This window comes from Chlorocebus sabaeus, chromosome 26 (genome assembly GCF_047675955.1).
Source record: "Chlorocebus sabaeus isolate Y175 chromosome 26, mChlSab1.0.hap1, whole genome shotgun sequence".
Classification (NCBI taxonomy): Eukaryota; Metazoa; Chordata; class Mammalia; order Primates; family Cercopithecidae; genus Chlorocebus; species Chlorocebus sabaeus.
Genome location: NC_132929.1, coordinates 17500178 through 17513651, shown reverse-complemented (window position 1 = coordinate 17513651; position 13474 = coordinate 17500178). Strand labels below are relative to the sequence as shown.

General features: G+C 44.0%; 1 protein-coding gene across 19 annotated transcripts in view; it reads right to left on the bottom strand.

Moving 5' to 3' along the window:
• The window catches only part of MGA (MAX dimerization protein MGA), a 166841-nt gene that overhangs the window by 104439 nt on the left and 48928 nt on the right, over positions 1 to 13474 (bottom strand). For 7 of the 19 annotated variants that reach the window (XM_073012065.1, XM_073012067.1, XM_073012070.1 and 4 more), the window contains exon 1: positions 16 to 141. The exons of 3 other annotated variants lie outside the window; for them this stretch is intronic. The gene's annotated coding sequence lies outside the window, so the exon portion shown is untranslated. Of the gene's footprint in view, positions 1 to 15; positions 167 to 13474 lie in introns of those variants that run through there. 9 more of the 19 variants (XM_008016968.3, XM_008016976.3, XM_008016977.3 and 6 more) reach the window with 3 other exon arrangements.

Genomic DNA, 13474 nt, shown 5'->3' with positions numbered 1-13474 from the left:
AGGCCCGAGAGTTACCGTGCGGGGCGTGGCCGGCCTCACCCGGAGTCCTTCATATCCCGCTGGGGGCGGGTTATTCTGTTCGGTTCGCACACCGTGTGTCCGCTCCAGCTGAAGAGCCTGCGCGCGCGCACCGGACGTCCACGTCACCGCGCACGCGCTCCTACCCGCTCAGAGCCCGCCGCGCAGGCGCAAAAGGAAACGCGAGCAGCACCTCCCTGGCCCCTCCCCCAACACCAGGAGTCCAAACGGCCCCAGAGCAGCAGCAAGACCCTTGGGACCCGCCCCCAGAGTGGAAGCCGCTGCTTTTCCGGGTCCCAGAAAAGCCTACTGAAGCTTCTAGAATCAAGAAAGGCGAGGCAGATGGGAGGCACCTAGATTCCTCAGGCTTGCACACGAAGCCTTCGTGGAAACTGTGAAACCAATGCCCGGCGGGCCTTTCTCAACTGTGCCTTTCACCCTTTCCCTAGGGCTCCTAGCCGGCCCCGCCCCGGCCGCGCCCAGCCCCACCCACATGGGGCTCCACAGACCCCCAGCCTCCAAAAGCCCGTCAAATGAATCCGAGGTCTTCCTCCCCGGAGTACTGGGGCTTGGACAGCGCCAAAGCATTGGGAAACCTTGAAGCAAAGACCTTGAGAGACGGATGGTCGAGTTTACAACATCCACAACCGAAGACGACTAGGAAAATGGGGAGGAGACCGAAAGACTCAGTGAGCAGTTGGAAAGCGAAGAGTTGGCACTAAATTGCCTGATACAAAGATGAAAGATATCTTGATAAAACAGGGAAACGAGAAACTTGCAGGAGTGTGTTATTTGAGCTTTAGTGCCTTGATCCTGTGCATTCAATTTTTGTTTCTTCAAGACATTTAAGCTACGAGGTGCAAAGAAAGTATTACTGAATATCTATTATGTGTCAGGCAGTTGCTGAAGTAAATCAATGGACAGTATTTCTCCCAATCTTCAAAAATTAGTTATCTTTCTCCTTCTGTGCTCCTTACCAGCTGTTCTTTCTTCTGTGCTCCTGACACACCAGTAAAAAGGAAGCATAGTTTCTTAAGAGGCAAAAAAGTAGGGAGTAGGAGAGCAGATTTTGTGGTCAATGATCCAAAACTGCTTTCTTTCATAAGAATTAGCAAGCACTGAGAACCCACTACGTGACATGCTAGGTGACTTAATACAAAACACTATGAAGGAGAATGAGGAGACTATGAGGAAGGAGTCAACAGGAGGAGGCTTATCCAACACTACTGATCTGACCTACTTTTTACTTAGGAAGGATCCTGTTTCTCTACACTTTGCTCTTCCTGAGGAGATATACAACAACATGGACAGAAACTGCTGGAATAGTCTGAACAAGAAAACGTCTAGACTACTTTAGAGACTTCTGAAGGCATTCTGAAACCCTAATTCAGGCACCGTCAGCAGGAGCATTCACGATCCTAGGCAAAATTGAAAAGTAACGGTTTAACACCTTCCTTCTCTTCCCTGACCCCAAGAACCTCTTTCCTACAAGCTGCCCTGTCAGAATCTCCCACCTTACCAAGAATGTCTTCCTCTCAAGGATCTGAAGTTTCCTCATAAAAAATTTCCATTTTCTGGGGAAGAAGTAAATTTATGTTGATTTAGCATTAAAACATATGATCCCAAGGTGTGAATGACTGGTTAACAACCATGCATCCCCAAAGAGACAGGTTAAACCAAATGATCTATCTAACTAGGGGATCTGTGAGGACAACTCGGGAAGAAGGGGAATGGAGATTCTCTTTTGGTACTCTTTCCCTACACCAGGCAAACATATTACTAAATACTAGATACTTAAAACAAAAAACAAAAAAAAAAATTAAAAACCCTGAACTTTGAAGATTCAGTACTAAATATCTTGGTGGGAGAGGAAAACTATCCATAGTTTTTCAAAGTGGAGTCTGTCTAACCTAGAAAGGTCAGGAAATGTCAAGAATCTGAGGGTCCTATGAGAACTTTTAAGTGTTGTTTTTATATGATATTCTAAAAATCATCATACCACCACATGCATTTCAGAGATCCAGTTTGGATTTACCATCATGCAGGTACCAAGTAACCACCTGTTTTTCTTTTTTATTTTTTGTTTGCTTCAAGTAACCATTTAAATGGTTACATTCAACTTTTAATGCAGTATTCTCATACTGAAATTCTTGGTTGTATACTTTGGATAATGTAAGAAATTTCCTCCTTTAAAAGGCATCCATATATAACCCAAGGTTTAAGAATGCCAAGCTAACTGCTAAAGTGATGCTCCTAAGTTCCACCTTTTTCAGTTATGGTTGCTCAACTTACTGGTCCAACCTAACACAAAAGTCTTTGCCTTGATTTTCCTAGGCTGCACGTTCAAGGAGATTTTTCTGAATATTAAGGGGAAACAAACAAAAAACTAAAGAGAATGCATGTCATTAAACAATCTGGCCTAGAATGTACACAGTTTTGATCCTAGATTGTTCTATAAACCCATAGGAACTATCCCATTTCCATGCACACTTTTCCTATTCAGCAAATATCTGAGTGCCTACTATATGCTAAGGATAGGGGAAAGGCTGGCACCTCATGCACTTTTCAGATGTCTACAGTGGAATGCCAAAGATTGGCACAACTTAAGTAACAGAATCCACCAAGACAAACTTCCTAATCCAATATATTCAGATCCAGTCCTCTCAGTTCTGATTTCTAAAACATCCTCTCTCAACTGACAAAAAGACCTCACTCTTCAGATGAAACCACTACCATGAACAAACTCCTGGACTATGGCCTTGTTTAAATATCAATATAATAAAGAACATTCATAAAATAAGGGCTACATACAGAACGAGTTGCAAAAGATGCTTGTTTTGTTTTTACAAAAAGTCCTTCGGCCAGGTGCGGTGGCTCACGCCTGTAATCCCAGCACTTTGGGAGGCCAAGGCAGGCAGATTGCCTAAGGTCAGGAGTTGGAGACCAGTCTGGTCAACATGGTGAAACTCTGTCTCTACTAAAAATACAAAAAAATTAGCCAGGCATGGTGGCATGCGCCCATAATCCCAGCCACACAGGAGGCTAAGGCAGGGGAATTGCTTGAACCAGGGAGGTGGAGGTTGCAGTGAGCCGAGATCGCGCCACTGCACTCCAGCCTGAACAACAGAGCAAGACTCCATCTCCAAAAAAAAAAAAAAAGCCCCTCACTAGCCAACCTGAAAACTTAGGTCTTAGGCAGAGGGTAAAAAGAGAATCATGGACAACTCCATCCTTGCCCACCATTTAGTACTACAACTGAAATCAAATGCTGAGGGGCAAAGTATGATTGCCTCCAATATCTGTAATGAAGGAATTAAGGAATTAAAAATTAAGGATTTAAGGAATTAAAAATGGCAAGATTTCTGCCTTTAAGGAGCTAATAATCTACCCAAAGAAGAACTTTTAAGACTTTCTGGGCAGGGCGCAGTGGCTCATGCCTGTAATCCCAGCACTTTGGGAGGCAGAGGCAGGTGGATCACATGAACCCAGGAGTTCAAAACCAGCCTGGACAACATAGTGAGAACCCATCTCTGCAAAATATTAAAAAATTAGCCAAGTGTGGTGGTGCCTGCAGTCCCAGCTACTCAGGAGGCTGAAGTGAGAGAACTGCTTGACCCCAGGAGGTCGAGGCTACAGTGAGCTGTGATTGTGCCACTGCACTCCAGTCTGGGCAACGAAGTGAGACCTACCCCCCAACCCCGTCTCTTAAAGAAAAGAGTTTCTTAATCAGCATAGTAATATGATTAAAACCACGTTTTAGAAAATGCTAAGAGAAGGGAGGATGAAAAGAAGGACAGAAATGTTGTAGAATATAATCAACATTCATTAAGAAACACCCAGTGGCTCATGCCTATAATCCCAGAACTTTGGGAGGCTGAGGCAGGATGGACTGTTTGAGCTCAGGAGCTCGAGAGCAGCCTGGGCAACATGGCAAGTCCCTGTCTCTACCAAAAATACAAAAACAAAATTAAAAATTTAAAAAAATAGCTGTGCCTGGTGGTGTACACCTATGGTCCCAGCTACTCAGGAGGGTGAGGTGGGAGGACTGCTTAAACCCAGGGGGTAGAAGTTGCGGTGAGTCAAGATTACGCCACTGTACTCCAGCCTGGGTGACAGAGTGACAGAGAGAAAGAGTGACAGAGTGAGAGAGAGGAAAGAGGGGAGAGGAAGAAAAACACCATTCCTTCTTGCTGCCCCCACATCTCAAGCCCACATAACCACGTTCCTTACCCTTGCCTAAGAAGACGGCCTCAGATAACTCTATTCACCCTTCATACTTAAGTTTAAATGTATTTTCTTCAAGACACTTGCCCTAACTCCCATGATCAGGTAAGGTCTCCCAGTTACATGCTCTCATAGTACCCTGTTATTTCTTTATACCATTTACCACAACTGTGTTATTTTTAAAACCATGTATTAATGTGTCTTCCCCATTAGACCATTAGCTCCACTCTATTCTAGTGCTTATCACAATGCCTGGAATAGGGTGGACACATATTTGTTGAATAAATAAATAGAAAACCATAGATCCTCATTTTTAAGGCAAGTCTAAGTATCAAATACTGATTCAGTGTCCAACAATATGGGGTTTGGAAAACAGGGTCATAATACATACTGAAGTTATATTAAGCAGTTACATCCCTGGCTTTGGCCAACATTTCCCAAAGGGGTAGAGTTGTGATTTTAAAAAACTAGCACCCAGTGACTGTAAACTAGTTCAACCATTGTGGAAGACAGTGTGGCGATTCCTCAAGGATCTAGAACTAGAAATACCATTTGATCCAGCAATCCCATTACTGGGTATATACCCAAAGGATTATAAATCATGCTGCTATAAAGACACATGCACACGTATGTTTATTGCAGCACTATTCACAATAGCAAAGACTTGGAACCAACCTAAATGCCCATCAATGATAGACTGGATTAAGAAAATGTGGCACATATACATGATGGAATACTGTGCAGCCATAAAAAAGGACGAGTTAACGTCCTTTGTAGGGACATAGATGAAACTGGAAATCATCATTCTCAGCAAACTATCACAAGGACAGAAACAAAACACCCCATGTTCTCACTCACAGGTGGAACTGAACAATGAGAACACTTGGACACAGGGTGGGGAACATCACACACTGGGGCCTGTTGTGGGGTGGCAGGCGGAGAGGGATAGCATTAGGAGATACGCCTAATGTAAATGACCAGTTAATGGGTGCAGCACACCAACATGGCATATGTATACATATGTAACAAACCTGCACGTTGTGCACATGTACCCTAGAACTTAAAATATTTTAAAAAAAAGAAAAAAACTAGCACCCAGTGACTCTTATCCCAAATTATTTCTCTTTAGGGGAATGGATAAATGTTGACAGGGCAGATACTTGAGGAGATACAAATATTTTTCTAGGAAAGTCTTATTGACTGCCCATTGACTGGATACAGTCTGCCCTCTATCTGTGGGTTCCAAATCCACAGATTAAACCAATCGTGGATCAAAAATACGTGGAAAAAATTTAAAAATGACAATACAATAATAAAAATAAAATAGTATAACTATTTACAAAGCATTTAAATTATACTAGGTATTATAAGTAATCTAAAGATTATTTAAAGCATACGGGAGAGGCCAGACACGGTGGCTCACGCCTGTAATCCCAACTCTTCTGGAGGCCGAGGTGGGCAGATCATTTAAGGTCAGGAGTTCGAGATCAGCCTTGCCAACATAGCAAGTTTCCACTAAAAATACAAAAATTAGCCAGGCATGTAATCCCAGCTACTCGGGAGGCTGAGGCACAAGAATTGCTTGAACTCAGGAGGCGGAGGTTGCAGTGAGCTGACATCCTGCCACTGCACTCCAGCCTGGGTGAAAGAGCAAGACTCTGTCTCAAAAAAAAAAAAAAAAAAAGTAAATTAAAAAAAATAAAGTATATGGAAGGACATACATGGGTTACATGCAAATACTATGCCATTTTATAGAAGAGACTTGAGCATCTGAGGATTTGGGTATCCTGTGGGGGCGGGGATCTTGGAACCAATCCCCCACAGATACTGAGGGACAACTGTGTTACCTAGAAAATCAACAAAAACAAAGAGATCCTTAGAATAAAATGGAAAAAATGTTATGATACCATCTGGTAATAGAAGCAACAAGCTGTAATAGAGACCACCATCTGTTATATATTCATCTATAAGAAAAAATAGCAAATGTATTAAAGAAAGGACACTTTAGTAACAGTGAATTTGTTTTACTAAATTCTAAAGGGAAAATGTCAGTCAGGCACAGTGGCTCACGCCTGTAATCCCAGTATTTTGGGAGGAGGAGGTGGAAGGATCGCTTGAGTCCAAGAGTTTGAGACCAGCCTAGATAACACAATGGCACTCCATCTTTATTTAGAAGATGGCACAGTGGCTCATGCCTGTAATCTCATCACTTTGGAATTAGGCAAAAATCAGGAAGAAGCCTATGAGAGAAGAATATACTGGAAAATTGTTTGCAAATGCATACGAAAGAAGCCATCCTTACTGTACATGAAAGGCAATACTGCCTCAGGGAAAAGAGCTATGGTGGTCAACACAGGAATTCCCCAGCTATTGGACATCACAGACCAGCAAGATATCCCAAAAAAGTATTTAGAGGACCATCATAAGGTGAAAAAAATTTATCTTACCAAACATCCATCCTCTGTTATTGCTATGATTTATTAAAAAAAAAAAAAATCTTTTTTTGAGATGGAGTCTAGCTCTGTCGCCCAGGCTAGAGTGCAGTGGCGCGATCTTGGCTCACTGCAAGCTCCACCTCCCAGGTTCACGCCATTCTCCTGCCTCAGCCTCCTGAGTAGCTGGGACTACAGGTGCCCACCACCACAGCCGGCTAATTTTTTGTATTTTTAATAGAGACGGGGTTTCACCATGTTTGCCAGGATGGTCTCAATCTCCTGACCTTGTGATCCACCTGCCTCGGCCTCCCGAAGTGCTGGGATAACAGGCGTGAGCCACCGCGCCCGGCCAAAAAAAGATCATTTTAAGATTAAAAACCACTGGAAAGAACATCTCATTATAATAGTCTTATTTTTAATACACTTAGATAGATGAAAAATTCACTACATTGTCCTTATTCTGTGATATACCACTGAAAACTTATTTGCAGACAGGTATTTAGAAATGCCTGATCAGCCATACATCAGCCTCCCTAGACAGCTAAGATTTGATATTCATAGAAGAAAATATATACAACAGGACTGTGATGGGGTATAAGTCACTTTGCCAAGAAGTCAAGAGTCAGCTTCTCCTCATCAGTAACAATACCGAAGAAGAAGATATTAGCCAAGAGACATCTCAGTCGAGACCAAAGGACAGCCACAAGATTAAGAAGCTACTTTGGGAATCAGGGTGGGAGAGACACTGAAAACAGGAAAGCCTTTATGGTGGGGCAAGATCCTGGAACTTTGGTAATGGTACAGAACAGTGTAGTGAAACCAAGGTCAAACAGACCCACCCAATCACATAACTAGGAAAAACTGTGGAACACATGGTGGCAAAGGAAGAGGCAGGTTAAGTTACACTTAGTTTAAACGTAGGCTCCAGGCATATCACATATATGAGGAAAAAATGTGGGGGAAACTTGTTTTATTTGAAAAGTAAACCAAATGGGATTTTTTTTTTTTTTTTTTAAGGGACAGGGTCTCACTCTGTCTCTCAGGCTGGATGGAGTGCAGTGGTATGATCACGGCTCACTGAAGCTTCAATCTCCTGGGCTCAAGTGATGCTCCTTCCTCAGCCTCCTGAGTAGCTGGGATTACAGGCCATGCCACCACAACTGGCTAATTTTCTTTTTTTTTTTTTTTAATGTAGAGATAGGGTCTTGCTAGGTCGAATTTTAAATATTACTTCAAAATAAATAAATATTCAAAATGTTTTATAATCTTGACCTTTACTAAAATTGTTAGCTGTGATCTAAACACTGGAGGGCAGGGGAACACCTGTTTTTTGTGTGGTTCTTTTTTTTTTTTTTTGAGATGGAATCTCGCTCTGTCACCCAGGCTGGAGTGCAATGGCATGATCTCTGCTCACTGCAACCTCCACCTCCCGGGTTCAAGCAATTCTCCTGCCTCAGGGAGTAGCTGGGATTACAGGCGCCCGCCACCTCACCCTGCTAATTTTTTTATATATTTAGTAGGGACAGGGTTTCACCATCTTGGCCAGGCTGGTCTCGAACTCCTGACCTCAGGTGATCCACCTGCCTCGGCCTCTCAAAGTGCTGGGATTACAGGCGTGAGCCACCGCACCCAGCTACACCTGTTTTAAAAAGAGGAAAAAAGCTGTATGGAAATAGAGAACATAAAGATTATTCAAGTAACTTGAATGCAGTGCAAATTGTATGTATATAGATTATAAATTGTAGCGATTATATACAGGCACTATTTTTCATCTCATGATTAGTTCCACTCTACATTCTTGGGGTTATCTATCCTTATTAGCGTAAGTAAATAAGGCTACAATGAGTTAAACTAATATTTATTATGCATCAACTATGTGCTAAGCCCTAAAACTGGGGAAAATGAATAAACAAAAACAAGTCCCCTCAAAAAGCTCAAGCTCTGATTGAAAAGACAGAATAATCATATTGAAAAACTGTAGTTGGTAGTGTGGAAAAACCTCTGAGAACACTATAGAAACATACAAAATCTACAAAGGGTATAAAGTCTCTGCACTTGGGGAGGCCAACACAGGAGAATCACTTGAGGCCAGAAGCTAGAGACCAGCCTGGCAACACAGTGAGACCCTGTCTCTCAAAAAAAAAAAAAAAAAACATTTAATTAGCTGAGTGTGGTGGTGCATGCCTGTAGTCCTAGCGACTCAGAGACTGAGGTGGGAGGATCATTTGAGCCCAGGAGTTTGAGGCTTCAGTGAACTATGACTGCACCACTAAACTCTAGCCTAGGCATCAGAGCGAAAGGAGAGGAGAGGGGAGAAGGGAGACGGAAGAGGGGAGAAGGGAGAGGGGAAAGAGGAGAGGGAAGCGGAGGGCAGAGGGGAGGGGAGAAAGAGGAGAGGAGAGGAAAGAAGAGGGGAAAGAGGAGGCCAGGCGTGGTGGCTCACACCTGTAATCCCAGCACTTTGGGAGGCTGAGGCGGGTGGATCACGAGGTCAGGAGATCGAGACTATCCTGGCTAACATGTGAAACCCCGTCTCTACTAAAAATACAAAAAAACAAAAACAAAAAATTAGCCGGGCGTGGTGGCGGGAGCCTGTAGCCCCGGCTACTCGGGAGGCTGAGGCAGGAGAATGGCATGAACCCGGGAGGCGGAGCTTGCAGTGATCCAACATGGTGCCACTGCACTTCAGCCTGGGTGACAGAGCGAGACTCCATCTGGGAAAAAAAAAAAAAAAAAGGGTGGGGGAGAAGAGGAGAGGAGGGAGGAGGGGGAGGAGGAAGTGGGGAAGGGAAAGGGAAGGAGAGGGGAAAGGAGAGGGAGAGGGGAGAGGAGAGGGAGGGGAGAGGAGAGGGAGGGGAGAGGAGAGGGAGGGGAGAGGAGAGGGAGGGGAAAGGAGAGGTGACAGGAGGGAAGAGGGGAAAACAGGGGAGGGGGGAGAGGAGAAAGGAAAGGAGAAGGGGAGGGGAGAGCAGGAGGGGAGAGGAGGAGGGAAGAGGAGAAGGGGAGGGGAGAAGGGGAGAGGAGAAGGGAAGGGGGGGGAGATGAGAAGGGGAGGAGAGAGGAGAAGGGAAGGGGGAAGGGGCAGGGGAGGGGGAAGGGGCAGGGGAGGGGGGAGGGGCAGGGGAGGGGAGAGGAGGGAGGGGAGGGAAGGGGGAGGAGGGAGGGGAGGGGCAGGGGAGGGGGAAGAAGGAGGGGGAGGGGGGAGGGGCGGGGGAGGAGGGAGGGGAGGGGCAGGGGAGGGGGGAGGGGAGGGGCAGGGGAGGGGGAAGGAGGGGGAGGAGGGAGGGGAGAGGGGAGGGGGAGGAGGGGAGGAGGGAGGGGAAGGGCAGGGGAGGGGGGGAGGAGGGAGGAGAAGGGAAGGGGGAAGGGGCAGGGGAGGGGGAAGGGGGAGGAAAGGGAAGAAGGAAAAGAAAGGGGACTTTACAAAGAAGAAGAGACTTTTCAGCTGACTCTTGAAGGAGAAATAAAATTAATGAGAGAGAAAGTGGAGGAAGACATTGCAATCAGTGGCTATGTAGTAAACAAACAATGAATTACAATAAATTATCCAGAACTTGGAGATAGGGCTGCCTTTATAAGAGTAAAACACTAAAGATCAAAACAAGAGACAAAATTAAAACCAAGTAAGATCAGTAAACTTACCTCCTAAGTACTATGGTCTGAATCTGTACCCAGAAAGTTCCTGCATTGGAAACTTAATTTCCAACACAACAGTTGGGAGGTAGGGCCTAGTAAGGAGAGACTGGGTCATGAGGTCTGGGCCCTCATGAATGGATTAATGTTGCTATCACAGGAGTGGGTTAGTTATCTCAAGAGTGGGTTGTTATAAAGTGAGTCCTGCCCCTGGTGTCCCCCTCTATCTCACATGCTCCCTTCTGCCTTCCACCATTCAATGACCCTCATCAGATCCCAGTGCCATACTCTTGGACTTCCCAGCCTCCAGAACTGTGAGCCAAATAAACTTCTATTGTTTATAAACTACCCACTCTGTGGTATCCTATTATAGCAGAAGAAAATGAACTAAGACCAGATGAAAATAACCTAGGTTACTTGGAAATGGGCTTGGACATTTGGAAAATATGTATCCAATCTACAAGTCCATGATGTTAATGATATATATTCACTCTTTTGAACATTTAGATCCCTACTCTGCACTATCAAATATTTATAAGAGGTACACAAAAGGAAAACTATAGGGCCAGGCACAGTGGCTCATGCCTGTAATCTCAGCACTTTCGGAGGCTATGAGAAGCAGATCACTTGAGGTCAGGAGTTTGAGACCAGCCTGGTCAACATGGTGAAACCCTATCTCTACTAAAAATACAAAAGTTGGCCAGGCATGGTGGCGCACGCCTGTAATTCCATTTACTCCATTTACTCGGGAGGCTGAGACACATGATGTGGCTTGAATCAGGGAGGTAGATGTTGCAGTGAGCTAAGATTGCACCACTGCACTCCAGTCTGGGTGATGGAGTGAGACTCTGTCTCCAAAAAAAAAAAAAAAAATTAAAATTAAGAAAAACTATAGAAGCACAGTGATAGGAGGAACTGTAACTGAGGTATCAAGTAAGGCTTAGTGTTAAAGAATGTCTAGAAGTTGACAAAGCAGACAAGGGAAGGAAAGGCATTCCAAGGAGAAGGAACCGCTTATGCAAAGGCACATGACAAAAAAGAACAGAGTATTCATTAATTCCTCAAGTCAAACATTTACTGAGCACTTACCATGTACATATCCTGAAACACAAAGACATGATTCCTACCCTCAAAAGCTTACAATCCATTATCAGATAACCAATACTCGATGACAGCAAAGAATAAAGAAAGCTACTGGCTCTGTGCCTGGGGTGTAATGGAAGCACAAACAAAAAGCAGCTAAATTATACTGCGGGATCATAGAATAATTCTCATAGGAAGTAAAGAATTACTTTGGTTACTGGTTAACGTGGTGTGGAAGGCTGGGTGCAGTGGCTCACGCCTGTACTCCCAGAACTTTGGGAGGCCGAGGTGGGCAGATCACCTGAGGTCAGGAGTTCAAGACCAGCCTGGCCAACATGGCGAAACCCTGTCTCTACTAAAAATACAAAAATTAGCCAGATGTGGTGGCGGGTGCTTGTAATCCCAGCTACTTAAGAGGCTGAGGCAGGAGAATCACTTGAACCTGGGAGGCAGAGGTTGCAGTGAGCTGAAATCGCACTATTGCACTCCAGCCTAGGCGACAGAGCGAGACTCCAGCTCAATAAACAAACAAGATGGTGTGGAAGATGACAAGACTAGAACCCAGTAAGATTTTTCTCCATATCCATCTACATATCCTCCTCTCCCTTCCTTCTACATCAAGTCAATCATCAAATCTGCCTGTTGATGTAGAAACATCACTGACCTTCCTGACCATGATATGCTGTCAAAACACCATGTATCTGTTCTTCCTAGAACTTATACAGGTCTATTTTTTATATTTATTTGTATAATTGTCTTCTCTCTCCTGTTCATCCCATCCCTATAAACTATAGACTTTATGTCCTTGTTTTTTTTCTTTCTTTCTTTTTTTTTTTGAGACAGAGTCTTATTCTGTCCCCCAGGCTGGAGTGCAGTGGTGTGATCTCGGCTCACTTGCAACCTCCGCCACCCAGATTCAAGCAATTCTCTGCCTCAGCCTCCCAAGTAGCTGGGATTATAGGTTCCTGCCACCATGACCAGCTAATTTTTGTATTTTTAGTAGAGACAAGGTTTCACCATCTTGGCCAGGCTGGTCTTGAACTCCTGACCTCATGATCCACCCGCCTCGGATTCCCAAAGTGCTAGGATTACAGGCGTGAGCCACTGCACACAGCCTGTATGTCCTTTTTAACCTCTACATTGTACCCTCAGATTCTATCAATGGTACCTGGCACATAGAAGCACTCAATTTAAAACATTTTGAACCCACACACTTCATTCCACCTTCATGCATCACCCTAGTCCAAACCACCAGCAGCTCTTACTCAGACTACTACAACAGACTTTTCTTTTCTCTCTCTAGGCCCTCATTATGGCTCTCCTCTAATCCATTCTCCACACAGTATCAAGGGACCCTTTCAAAACATAAATCAGTTCATGCCATTTCTGCCATTTTTAACCTTCCATTAGCTTCCCATTTCATTTAGAATAAAATCTAACCTCCTGGATATGGCCTACAGATCTCTGCGTTCACATAATTCTCCCCATTACACATCATACTCCAGGCACAATGACCTTCTATTTCTGAAATGTTCCAAACACTTTCTCAGAGAAGGACTCTTACACTGCCTTTTCTATTTGCCTGAAACGCTTTGCTTCCAGTCCCCACAAACCTTCACCTGGGAAACACCTATACATCCTACCAGTTTGTCTAAATATCACTCCCTTAGCAATCCTATCCCTACTCCCTAATTTAAATTCTCTCTCAAAGTACCCTGTTCTATTCCTTCATAGTACTTATCAAAATGTATAATTATTTACTTATGATTATTCAATGTCTCCTCCATGAATAAAAGCTAACATATACAGAGCATTTGCCATATATTAACTCATTTAATCCTAATAACCAGTGAAGCAGGCTGATGATGAAACTAAAAGGTTAAGTTAAAGGTTAAACAGAGAGGTTAAGTAATTTGTTCAAGGTCACAAAGCAGTAAGGATTCAAAACTTGAACCCAGATACTATGGCTCCAAAGTTCACACTTTTAATCACTATGCTATAGAGTAAGCTTTGAGAGAACGGAATAACCATGTCTATTTTGTGCATCACTGCATATTCAAGTCAGGTGCCAGATATGAAGT